This window comes from Ochotona curzoniae, unplaced genomic scaffold (assembly GCF_017591425.1).
Source record: "Ochotona curzoniae isolate NIBS_2020 unplaced genomic scaffold, NIBS_Ocur_1.0 scaffold_4701, whole genome shotgun sequence".
Lineage (NCBI taxonomy): Eukaryota > Metazoa > Chordata > Mammalia > Lagomorpha > Ochotonidae > Ochotona > Ochotona curzoniae.
Genome location: NW_024467122.1, coordinates 27,809,525 through 27,822,611, shown reverse-complemented (window position 1 = coordinate 27,822,611; position 13,087 = coordinate 27,809,525).

Sequence of the window (13,087 nt, the reverse complement as noted above, 5' to 3'; positions counted from 1 at the left end):
ATTTTCCATCCAGCTCCCTGCTTGTGGCCTGGGAAAGCAGTGGAGGATGCCCCAAAGCCTTGGGACCCTACACTCTCATGGGAAACAGAAGAGGCTCCTGGCTCCTGGCTTCAGATTGGCTCAGCTCTGGCCACTGCAGCTGCTTGGGGAGTGCATCAATGGACAGAAGATCTTCCTATTTCTCCTCTTCTCTGTATATCTGACTTTGAACTAAAAATAAATAAATCATTTTTAAAAATTAAAAAAAAAAACAGAATGGAAGCTATTGCTGAGTTGATCTTGGAAGTGGTGGTGCTTACCTAGGTGACACTGGTATAAAACATTCCTACCAATAAGGGTGGCAAACCAGGTCCACAACATTTAACACTCTTTTGGGAGAAATAGCAGAGTCTAAGTCTTCTAAGAATGTCAGTACTCTTTTTCTTTTGCTATTTACTCAGATGACAGAAGTGGAAAAAATGAAATCCCAGCCCTTTCCCTATAGCTTAGAGAAGAGAAAATAAATAATTCCCTATAAAAGACAACCCTCCAGATAGTTGAGCTCAGAATTATTAGATTCAAGAAATGTTGGGTCCAAATGTTTAAAATTGCAACTAGGGGCAGTCACTTGGTATAGGGATGAAGATCCCACCTGGGACACCAGAATACCAACTTGGACAGTCTAAAATAGAGTCTCCGGAGGAGGTATCAGGTGGTGGTTCAAGTGCTTGGGTCCCTGCTATCCAGGGAGGAAAATCAGGACAGAGGTTCACACCCCTGGCATTGGCCTGGCCCAGCCCTGTCTACTGCAAGGATTTGGAGAATGAACAGCAAATGAAAGCTGTAACTCTGTCTCTCAAAAACCATGAAAACAAACCTTAAAAAAAAAACACATATTCTTTAAAACAATTTGCACCTGTCTGGAACATGCACAGACTATCTTCTTGTCTTGATCCCCAAAACAAAATACAGTGCTATTTTTAGATGGCATTTACTTTGGATTTGATATTAGAAGTAATCTAGAGATGACTTACAGTATACAAGAGTATGTCAATATGTAAACACCACATCATTTCATACAAGGGACTTGAGTATATGCAGATTTTGGTATCCACAGGAGGTCCTAGAGGTCACTGAGGAACAACTGCAATCTTTGAAGAGGATCAGGTCTTCACCCAAATCATATTAAAATAAATACAATGTAGTCAGATGCAGAGAAAACAAAATGCTATACAGTTTGTGCAAGCATATACAATCACAAAGAATATGCACACATAAAGATAGAAAAAAAGAAATCAAGGTATTTAAAAAATACACACACCTCAGAAATTAGAAGGAAAAAAGAGGAATTAATTTCTTCACACAATAGAATAATTTAAGACTATCAATTCAAAACAAAAAGAAAAGAAAAAAAATTACCCAAAGATCAAGTGGTAAGATGGCAAAAAACGAGACAGATTTGAAAAAAGCAAAAGACAATGCTGAAGATCATACTAATTATAAAAAACAGCATTTCACACAACAAGTTGCTGCAAAGATTTTAAAATATTAGACATAAAGACAGTGGTTTGTAGCATTCAACAAATGAAGCAGAAGACACATTCAAAGATGTAAGAAAATGTCCCCAAAATGAGACAACAACTTAGTCTTCTGACTGAAAAGAACACATTGTGTCTCAGGAAATTTAAAAATAAGACGCTCAGCTTTGAGAATAATTCAGGTAAGATTTTAAATTTAAAAACGAAAAAACCTTTCGGCATTAGGCAACTTAAGCATATGGCTGAAAAGGAATAATTTTCATATTAAAAAAAAATCAGGCAGCTGCCAGAGCAAATGACAATAAAACACTTGGGTAAGCTCAACAAGGAAGTATAACCCTAAAGTAAAACATTATTAATGCAGCAGCTCTCAGCAACTTTTTTTTCAAACATTTGCCTGACAGTGAAATCCAGTCCATTAGCAAAGGGTACACATAAAGATCTTCAGAATGAAGATCCCCTGACAAAGGAACTGATGGTGTGACTGAATCAACTTACATGTAAAACCAATCCTGAAAAACTGACAGAATTGTTATTATATCTGATTCAGTGAGAAACCAACAATGTAATTACCAAAAGCTAAGGGAGTGGAAGGGAGTCATGGAAAGTATTAGTTAATTTTTGTCACTCATGTGTTGGTTACTCAGTGGTGTGTTATTTTTTCAAAGTGCTACAATTCGTTCTTGATGTTGTTTTTCTTATTGATGTGGCTGTCCTAACTCATACTGGTTGTTGATCTCGTTTCATGGCCTCTCACTTATGGTAATGTAGAGTGATGGAGTACTGGGGTTTATCATATACAGATGTGGGGGTACAATGGAACATGGATCCCTGCATCCAGACGAAAGATGGATTCCCAATGAAACTGTTGGACATGTGTAGAATCAATAATTGCAAAAACATGGAAGCAACCAATATGCCCATCAACAGAAGACTGGATAAGAAAGCTATGGTTCATTTATTTCATGGAATACTACTCAGCTATTAAAAAAAAAAAATGGAATGCAGCTCTTTGTGGCCAAATGGGCCCAACTAGAAACTATTATGCTAAGGGAAATGAGCCAATCCCAAAAGGTTAAATAACACATGTTTGCCTTAATTTAACATGAAATGATGTCATTCTGAAAAACAGTGCCTGTAAACTGTAATATTATCTTAACCCCAAATAGCCTGTATCTCATGCAATAAGATATTGTGATGTAACCAATGAACCAACATTCAATGTGAGTCAGACTGCTTATGATCTGCATCAAAAAATTGTAAAACCTAATATACTTTTAAGAGCCTATGCTACTCAGAAATGGGGGTGAAAGAGCAAAAAAATCTTCCATCTCCCTAGAATGTGTGAGGAAGATGTGAAGCATAACCTCTTAACAGGAACATAACAGGTAACTTATAGATAACAGACTCGAATCAGCATTAGACAATAGTAAAACTAAAGACACAGGGGGAATCAAGAGCGATCCTGATAACCTCTTAACAGGAGATCATATACACAGAGCAGGGGGGACCCCAGAGTGGAACATGGGTACAGGAGGAGGCTTGTATCCCAACTCTGGAGACTCCCGGATCCTCACCAAGGACTATCAGCACGGGTACTAAGGACTACATCCCAACTGATAAAGAGACCATGGGGAATTGGAGTTCCTTCAGAGGCCGAAAACTCTGAGGTTATCCAGCCCCGCTTGGATCTACCACATGGGATGGAAGAAGCCCAAATCCTTCCTCATAGGATCCAAGGGCATCAGAACAACAGCCAGGAACCCTGAGCGGTCCACAGAAACAGAACAGTAAACTTCCTTTGGGACTAGGGAGAGGAGCTTTCTCTGGTCCTTACTTAGTTCCAACTTTAGATCCCCACCACTCTTGCAATGACCATCAGGGTAGCTCCTGAGCCCCGCCCCCCCAACACACTCTCTCTCTCTCTCTCTCTCTCTCTCTCTCTCTCTCTCTCACACACACACACACACATTATAATAGACAGAAAACAACAAGGAAAGTTTAGAACCAGACAGGAGACAGTCAGTGGGGACTCACACATACCTTACTAGGTAGGACACAAAGATTATTTACTCCTCACTAAGGTATTGAAGATTTCTCTGCACACCCCTCCTAAAACTGTTCTGCATCTCAGTTGTTGACATATGCTTTGTTAGAGTTATAAGCCAGTTTTGACGATCCTAAAATCTGCCTAAGTTCAGCAAAATTGTGCTTCAACACAATAAATTGCTAAATACTAAAATGAAAACAGACACAGGACAGCTGAATAGTACCCTATAGCCATTCTAAGGTGTATAGAAGCCAGTTGTATATAAACTAAAATTGAAATGTCAATGAAGTAGTCACAGGATGTGGTTAAGAACTTGCATTTTTTTAACATATTGATTACTCAATACCATGTCAATTAATTCCATAATGTTGTAAATTGTTGTTGATGTTATGTTGTGGCTTTAAATTGATCAGGATGATATTCTGCCAGCTCTGCCTTCAGACCAGAGATGGTCTCCCCAAGAAACCATTGAATTTATCTGGACAATAAGATGCTGGACTCTGTGCTTGGTATATACTTGCAATGAAAGAATCTTGACTGAGTTTGAAATGTAATACAGCAACAAGGTGGAGGAATCCACCATGGGGAAGGGTACAGGGAGGGGTTGGGGGAATCCCAGAGCCTATGAAACTGTGTCACATAATGCAATGTAATTAATAAAAATATATATATATAAAGGAAGTATTAGTTAATTTTATCATCATTCAAAGCCAGAAATCAAAATCTAACTTTCTAAAAACTACTCTGACTTTTTTGTGCTTTTGCAAATTGTTTTCTATCTTTAAAAGAATCAAAGAAATAAAATTCATTGCATTAAAGAGAGATTTTATTGGTTTATTTTTACCACCTTTTTATTCAAGCAATCTTCATAAGAAGCCCCTTATTTCAAAGTGTCATCAATAATACACCTTTGACTGATTTCAACAACAAATATTTATAATTTTTACAAAAAGTAAAATAGACCAAACCTTAGAAACAGGTGAATTTGGCCATTAAGAATATTTACCCAGCCATTTATTTTTAGCATTTACTGAGAATCCATTTAGCAAGTAACATACTATTAAAAATATCTAAACTACAATAGCAAAGAACACAAAATTCCTCCAGCATAATTGTGAGGAGAGAAGAACAGACAAAAGACAGAAAGAAAACATGACATAGAATATGTACTATTGAGCTATGATGAGCTATTGGGAAAAGTAAGCAAAGAACAGCATGACTCCACAAGAACGTCCCATCTTATCAGGTCCAATCCCAACGCATGACTTCTGTTTCAACTTCTTATTGTATAGCACCCCCTTCACTCCTGAAAGTGCCCTGATTTGCATGGTTAATTGTGTTTTTCCCAAGTAAACGTGATATTAACTACCCTTTGGTGGGAATCAGAGAAGCTGGCCACTGAAGACTGTGGTAGAAAGGTCACTATTGAGAGAGACTTGAAAGAAAGGAGAATAGACCCTGAAGATACCTACAGAAAGGTGAATAACAGGCGGCCAGAGCAACACATGCAAACACCTGAAGGCAGGGTTCATCGGGCTCTCAAGATTACCGAGGCCCACGGACACGGAGGTGGGAGTGAGGTCAGAGCACTCCAGGCTGTGTTCAAGAGGGCAGAATAGCTGTGAATGAAGCAGCTTGGTTTTTCACTCTGTACAAGACAAGACGCTACACAAGATTTGAGCAAAGAACTATGTTTTGTAATTTATGTGTTAAACTAATCAATCCAACTGCTTTGTGGAGGTCAAAAATAATGAAAGAAAAATATAGATGGAGAGATAGAGTCTATTCAAACAACTCGGGGATGAGATGAAGGGAATGTGGTGGGGGTGGATAGAAATGGGAACAAAACAGGATGGATGATTGCTATTTTTCCTCATACTTTACTAAATTTTTTAAATTCAACAAAATTAACATTTAAAAGAAGCAATAATGGCTAACAGCCACAAAATATATTTGTGTAGAATCCAAATAAAGTCAATTGCCATTGGAAGGAGAAGAATGAGTATGCGTTTTTAAAAATTACCAAGTTTTGACTGGAACGACAAAAATCATGCCACTGTTCATCAAAACAAAGAATGCCAAATGTGTAAGAAACTTCGGGTGTTACAATATCTAATTCTAAGAGACAAAGCTAAGACCCATGAGACAAAGCTACCCAGCAGCAGATGTGTACATGGGGGCAGGAAGTGATTTGGGTCTGGAACATATGTCTCAGATATTTGGTTACAATACCAAAAAAAAAAGATGACTAGTATAAGAACATACAGAAAATGGTGTCCTCAAAAATTCAGGAATAAAAATCCAGTAGGCAATATCAAACTACACATGCATGACGAAAATGCAACCGATTTGGTGCAGTTCATTCAGCATCAAGAAAACAGGTCACTAAAGTTCTGTTTTAATGCAGAACCTTGTTGTTAGTGTTACTAATTAAAGAAAATAGTGTTCTATGCAAAAGTAGAACTGTCTCATAACAAACTTCACAAGAAAATCCAACTGTACCTAGAAGGCTATGTTGGTAATTAATTGTTTTATACTTCACTTAGTATTCTTTTGTGTTATTTTTCATATATCCTTAAAAAGTTCTTATGAGCACTATAGGCTACATAAACCAGATAATTACATAATATAATAACATCTATCTTACTAAGCTATCTCCAGTCTTCCTTAACAATAGTCTTGATTTGAGCAGTATCACCCTGAACTAACATAATTCAAGTTAAGGAGGAACATGGATATTCCACCTACCTAACTCCAAACAAAGAAACAAGTCTTCTATAGACCTTTAGTAGGTTTTACCTATTTTGCTGTAAAAATTGGCAAATTTATATGTTGTTGCATTTATTTTTCATGTATAAAACTAAAATTATTATATATATATGAGTTTTTCTATTGAAAATTCATTTATTTTCACTTTAACGGGTATTGAAAATGCTTATCCCAGTCAATCTGTGATTGGCAGAGCATGACAAGAAAAAGAAAGATGCTCTGACTAAGATCCTCCTGTCTTTCACAATAAAATATATTTATGGTACAAGAAAGGTGATAAAATACAATAGTTTGAGTTTTTCCTAGTCACTCATGTTATTTCATCCACACATTTGCAAAGCTTCAATTCTTACCTATCCACCCTTAAAAGAAATTCACAAAGCATATTTCTCATTTTCCTAATTTCAAGGTGACTAAAGTCCTAGGGTTTCCTATAACTGATGTTCATAGACGTTTAGGATTTATGCTCTTCTGGAAATAAACAATTTATGCATCTTAACCCTCAAGCCAACCTTGAGTGTGCTACACCACTACAAACAATATGGATGGGATGATTAAGCTTGTACACGTCCTCGCTAGCACCTTATGTGAACTGTGAAGGGTTACGAGAGTTTCATTTCTGAACATTGTGCTAGGTCGTTTTAGCTCTTTGATATCCAAGGACTAGCAGGGATGAACCATATATTGTTACTTAAGAAGATATTCTCAGAGAGGAGGAATCTTTGTTTCCTCCCAAAATGTATTTTATTGCTTAGCAGATGTTCACTAAATAATGTCTTCTGAAAGAATAATTTCAAAGTAGCATTTTTGCAAGTCAGCTTCCTTTGCATGAAGACATTTTTCCCTGTGAGTTGTCTGTTTGGTCCAGTGATGCCATGTTCACTTAAACACATGGTGATGATTCTCCCAACTTTAAAACTATTTCTAAACTTTGATCAAAATATGGACTTTTGTTTCCACCTTCTTTCAACCTGAGAGGGAAAAAAATGTGTCTTACATAAACCACAGTAAAATGAGTGTATGCGCTGGCTTTAAAACATGGCCTGAAAATGTGAACAATTGTAAATTTATACCCCGTTCCTAGACCTGGTGAATAAGAACGTCTAAGAGCAGCAGTCTGAGACTTGGCACACCCTCAAGGTGACTGTAAGAGAGGTAAAGTGTGAGAAGCACTGCAAATAAAGAACACCTGGAATACTTTTTCTAAAAACTCAGAAGGCAGAGGAGCATTGTAACTACTGAAATTTCTGGGGCTGAGGCTTGTGAACTGAAACTTATTTTTAAAATTCATTTTAATTCTGTGACAGATAATGATCACACATCTTTATGAGGTCCATTTATGCACAGCATATGAATTAGCTCAGGATATGTAGGCCATCCATCCTATCCAACATTTATCATTTCTTTGTGACAAAAACACACAGTCTTCTGGCTGTTTTGAACTGCATGGGTGCCTTGCTGTTAACTGTATTCACCAGCTACACAATAAAACACCAGAACTCCTTCCTGCTATGTGTCTGTGGCTTAGTAACAGGTAATTGCCCCCAGACAATTCTAGCACACACCCAGTTTGAGAATCACTGCTCTAGAGACACCCTGTGTTAAAGATGGAAACACTCCAGCATAAGCAAGACAATTCACCAATTGTAAGATTTGCTAGTTCGATTTATTTAGGCGCTTGTTTTCTCTGCCTGATTAGCTTGGGGCGGGAGTTAGATGATGGTTCATATGTCACCCCTTGCAGTGCTAGGCAAAGCCCATGAGCCCTGACTTTAATTGGAACATATTTCAACATCCTCTTCACCAAGAGCCATCTCATGCAAGTCTCTGAAACATGAGATCATGATCTCTGATGTTTCTAACTAGGGCTCACAGAGGGTAACTGTTTCACAGTCAATTTCAGTAGAACCTGAACTACCAATCCAGAAACCTTTCCACCACAGGATCTGTCCTTTTGTTTAACTTCTGCTTGGGTTGCAGCTCCCCTTTAAGAAACTCTTCCACCTCCTTTAAGCAATCCTCTCCTGTCCCATCATCTCACCACCACTTCAGGGATACAAATGACATCATTCAAAGTCATAGTGGGTTTGGCCTCCTCACAGCTGCACAGAGTTTCAGCTCTGTTCACTCAGTAGAAGTGTGTAGCGTGATTCATCTCATTTTGAGGATACAGATTATAGTTTTCATTTTTAAAAAAATTCTAAAAGGGAAGAAAGTAGGTAATAAAATGAGCAGGTTTCCTGGCTCATTGATATTTATCACTGATAATTTTTTAAAAAATAAAGCCTCAAGTAGATTTGATGTACATTTTTCCTAAATGCATTCCCTATTTGTCTTAATCAAAGTATTCTGATAACTCGATGCTTAATGTCATGAAAATGTGGACCCAATGAAGTTGTTGCCTGAATCACATGCAAATCTATCTGCATGTTGGCCACGCAGCAGCTGCAAGAAAGGCCTGTAAGTAATCCTCCCCTTCCTCCCAAATCCAAACGATTATACTGTACACAAGCCATGTTTACAGATGGATCACTGTGCATTCTCATTAGAGGCTTCGGAGGATCATTTCCCTTTTCCTAACATCTCAATGTTGAATAGCTGGTCTGCAGCCCTCAGTGTATAGGCAAGCTCCGTGAAATACTTTAGATAAAATCAGAAGCATACGCAGAAGCAGCCTCTGTGCTGGGGAAGAATCAGTCACCCCCTCCAGTGTTAGCTGTGCTAAGGCAGCAGCTCAGAAAGCATACTTTACTTTGACTTCCTGGAGCTGTGTGACTCTAAAGATTTTGCAAGCTTTGTTTACTGCACTCCCATAATAAAATTTAAGCCTTGATAATCCAAAGAGGGAATAAAGATAAAAAATACAAGATTATCTAGGATCATATGAGTATCTTTGATGCAGAGGAGGAGAGCACCTTACCACTAATGAGATGAGGAACCCAGGAACATGCCCTAACAACATGTGGTTATGTGTCACTGCTAGATAAAGTATTTGGGGGTCAGATCACCCTCCACTCAGGACCAATACAGTTCACACCTCCAGGATGACAAACAAATGGGAGATAGGAAGCCAGCTAGTAAACGAACAGAAAAGGACATGGTACTAAAAATTAAAGTTAGGATTTGAAACAAAAACCATAGAAGCTACAACCAGGGTCGCTTCTACTTATAGAGCAGTAGACATAATAAGACCTAAATTCTATTTGTAAATATTTCTAAATGACCTATATTCGATTTGTTGGTCTACTAATTTGTGTGAGCTTTGATAATTCATTTAACCTTTCTGTATCCAATTATTTTCATCTGTGAAGTAGGGAAAATAATGGCTCTGACCTCACTGATAACACACACAGTAAGTACTCACTAGTATTATTGTTAGCCTTTGATGCTTCCTCTTCAACTGGGAAATCTTCCAAAGAAAAGTATTCAGGATAGGGATAGAAAGTTATGCCTGGCTCTCCATTGCTCTAAGCCTTGTGCCCCTAGCTAAAACCCACATGTCTGGTCTCCTGATTTTTCATGTCCATCTTTAAATATATTCTGCTCTTTGCATCTCTAATTCTTGATATAGAAGAGATCAAGACTTCCAGGTCTTAAACTTCTCCAGCAATATGAGAATATTATCCCACAGGATCATGCAGAAAATGAAAGGGCTTTGCAAATGTGGTTTTTAAGACAACATTTAAATTCCAAATGTGTGGAAAATCAGAAGCTACTATATCTGGAGAGAATGGCCAGGAGACATAAGCTGATCTTTCCCACATTATTTTATAAAGTGTATGCCTCGGTGGAAATTACTAATATTTGCAGTGTATTCAAGGGTCATCTGGGGTCAAGACAAGATTTATGTACTATGATACATACATGAGGAATTTTCAAAAAGCTCAGAGAGGGGCTGGCACTATGGTATAGTAGTAGCTTAAGCCAACACCCATGGTGTTGGCATCCCATATGGGTGCCAATTTGTGTTCTAGCTGCTCCAGGTGATCCTGTTCCCTGCTTATGGCCTGGGAAAGCAGCAACAGAGGATGGCGCAACTACTTGGGCCCCTGAGACCATGTAGGAACCCCAACGAATCTCTAGGCTCAGTTCAGGACATTGCAGCCATTTGGAGAGTAAGAAAACTGATGGAAGAATTTATCTCTTTCTTCTCTGTGTAACTATGTCTTTAAAGTAAGAATAAATTATCTTTTAAAAAAAAAGCTCACAGAAAATGCCTGTTACGAATATAGGTTGTTGGCATAATTGTTAAGACGTCATTTGAGACACCTTCATGCCATATTACATTGTCTGCTCTTCTCCCAATTCTGGCTTTCTACTAATGTGCACCCTGGGGAGCCTACTTCTTTATATTACTTCAAATACTTGAGCCCTTACCCCACAGAATGTAGTCTTAGGCCAAGTTCCTGGTTCCTGGATTCAGTCTTTCCCAACACCCGTCTTTACAGGCAGTTGGAAGGCAGCCCATTGGATGGGAGACTTCTATCTGTCTGTCTGTCTGTCTGTCTATCTCTTTCATCTCTAATCTCTACCTCTAACTCATCTCTCTTTACTGTCTCCCAAATAAATTAAAATTTCTTAGAAATAAAATGCTTACTATGAAAAAACTATGCATGCATTTTAAATTCTTTGTGCCAAAATTAACTTCTTTCGTTTTCATCTTTCTGTGAATTTTTAGAATATTCCTAAGATGTAGGCACTCAGATAAGCATTTTCAAAACTCTGCTGTATTGTTTATACCCTAATGTTTTCTTTCACTTTGTATTTTTTCAAGAGGATTCTTATAAACCTGATATATGAAGCTAACCACCAGTTATACTCTAATCAATTCCCTTCAATCTGATCAAAACATGGGCTGACTGCTTCAGAATTGGGGCAGAATCTCTCATTTTAAAACCTTGTAATCCTTATGTACCAGTTAAACCTTTTCTAACTTGTTCCTGTATTTACTATCAAGCAAACAAGACTAGACTGTATGTTCAGGCAATCTCTTGATGTCCTTTCCAGTACTATACTGACACTTAATCTGACCACAAGACACAAGATGCAGGAACTGTTAAAATTATCAGTGGCTTTGTAACTGGATTTGATTTGTTAAAGTTATCTCAAAATGCTGAAAAGCACACTGGTTATGAATAGGGTGATTCCTCTGTGATCAGCTGTTAACTCCTAGTTACAATCTAACATAGCAGACACCATGTTAGGAAGAATAAAAGGAGAAGAGACCTGAAGTGATTCCTACATGTTTCCATTTTTGGAATAACAAAAGCCAATGTTACTTTGAATAGCCATACCCGTAGAAAAACACTTTTCAACTGTTGTTGCACAAAAGCAACAAATTCTGTGTGATATCTGACATGATCCAGATGACAATTGCTTTCACAATCGCCACTGAAAACTGAAGAGTCATTCTGCCTCTGTCAGAAGTATGTTATAATAAATAATAACAGACAAGAAATCTTTCAAACAAATGATTGTATAAAACTAACTCACATTCTACATACTCAAATCAGCATTGCCATCTCTTATAGAATCAAAAAGCTGCTTGGGATATAGACTGGCTTTTGGAGAACGGGATGTCAAAACAAATTAGGTTGCAGGTATAATCCATATTCTGATCACCTCTGATCACTCAATATAAAATCATGATAATGATACTCAACTACAGAGTCATGGGAGATCACTTTCAATAATTTACAGAAAAAGCTCTATTCATAATACTTATTCAATAAAGGGTACATACAATGAGTCTTTAAGTTAATGGAAACATACATTATGAAAATATTAAGCACATACTTGAAAACATTTTGCACCAAAATAAATTTATCTTTTAATCACATCTTTTTCACTGGCAAGTATTATGTTTTGTGTTTTTTTTCCCTAGATGAGGCTTTTTAAATTTTATTCATTGTTTAAATTAGACAGGCATTAAATATTAAGTTAATTTCTAGGATAGTTAACCACTTACAGTGAGATTTAAGGAGAAATCCAAAAAAACATTGTTAAATGGGGCACAGAGCAGCAACCTAGTGGCTAAAGTCCTCACCTTGCATGTGCCTGGATCACATATGGGCTCCAATCCATACCTGACTGCTCCACTTCCCATGCAGCACCCTGCTGTGGCCTGGGAAAACAGTAGAGGATGCCCAAAGCCCAAGGGCCCTGCACCCTCATAGGAGACCCAGAAAAAAGCTCCTGGCTCCTGGCTTCAGATTGGTTCATCCCAGGCCATTGCAGCCACTTGAAGAGTGAAGCAGTGGATGGAAGATCTTTCTCTCTGTCCCTCCTTCTCTGACCTTCCAATAAATATATAAATCTTTAAAAACAAAATAAAAACACTGCTAAATGGAATCTAGGTTGATAAGAAAAATTTTATCTTCTGTGGCTTGGAAAGATTTATTTCCCCTGAGAAGGAATAATCAGAATGCAATGAATAACATCTGAAAGCAAAATTAAAGTAAACCATTAAGTGGCTGTTTCAGCTCCATCTTTGTGTATCAAGCAAAATGAAAGATCACTAAAAATAACTTAGGTAACAAAGGTAATTTGAAAAAGACCTCTGTTACACTGTTTTCTCAAATATTAATATATTTCAGGAAGAGTGTGTACCATCTTCAATTACAGATCTACATCAGCAGATTCAGCCAACCACAGGTTGAAACTATTTGGCCAGAAGCCCCTGCTACGGTGCCTAAGAGATGGGGTGGGGTAGAAATGACTAGGCAGCTGGTGCAGGCAACAAACTTGACAC